We start from the raw sequence: 982 nt of genomic DNA on the forward strand, positions 1-982 counted from the left end.
ATTTTCCTGCTATAAATTCACAACCCAACAAACAGACAACAGGAGCTGACTGTGTTATTATTCCACATTGTTATGAGTGCGTTGTGTATGGAAATTGGCTGATGTTTATTTGCCGGGGCTGTTAATTGGGATGAGAAATGAGATTTGTTTTTTTTTGTAGCACTGAAGGGAAATATAAATAAGATTTAAATATTTAGTAAAATGGATTAACATTGTTAATAAGCATCGGTGGTTCAGTGGTAGAATTCTCGCCTGCCACGCGGGAGGCCCGGGTTCGATTCCCGGCCGATGCACATTTTACCGCGGAGTAACTCACCATGATCGCCAAAATCTTTGTCAGGGACGCCCTTGTACCAACGACGTTTCTTGGTGAGATTGGTCACGGAGGTGAGGGGGAAGGGGTGGTAGAGGGAGTGAGAAAGGGGCGGGTGGGAGAGGGACGAGGAAGGGGTCCCTGAGATATGCTAGTTACTGTCAGTTAATTGAGATTCTCTAAATGTGAGTCACCAGACTGGTGCCTGCACGCCAGCACCTCAGGTACCAGCTTACACTACAGGTTCACTACAGCTGTGAAACAGACGAGAGAGGGGTGATTTAACATAAGCTTATAAGCATCTCAGAGGACATTACGCAGTCGAGTATTAATGTCTAGAGATAGCGGATGCCCCAAAAGAGGTCACAGCCTCAAGTTAAAGAAGCCACATGTAGAGAAAATTGTCATACTTGACCAACACTGGGACAGGTTCAGGGTACATTCTAGAGCCAGTGTATGCTCAGTACTTACCAACAATGTGTCTGACTGTCTTGAGCAGTACAGTAGTTCCCAAACTTTTCAACTTCACGGACCAGCGGAGAGTGAACAAAATTCTGCGGATTGGTAATTGTAGATATTTTATATTTACAACATACTTAGTTCATATACAGTAGACCCTCGGTATTTCGTGAGGGTATTAGAGGGTATTAGAAATATACTGTCCAGGCT

General features: G+C 44.2%; 1 non-coding gene across 1 annotated transcript; it reads left to right on the top strand.

Moving 5' to 3' along the window:
- The first annotated feature begins 222 nt into the window (after positions 1-222).
- On the top strand, positions 223-293 carry Trnag-gcc. The gene has a single exon. It is a non-coding gene; the product is annotated as a tRNA-Gly (tRNA).
- Positions 294-982: the final 689 nt, after the last annotated feature.

Source organism: Homarus americanus, unplaced genomic scaffold (assembly GCF_018991925.1).
Source record: "Homarus americanus isolate GMGI-L3 unplaced genomic scaffold, GMGI_Hamer_2.0 scaffold28, whole genome shotgun sequence".
NCBI lineage: Eukaryota > Metazoa > Arthropoda > Malacostraca > Decapoda > Nephropidae > Homarus > Homarus americanus.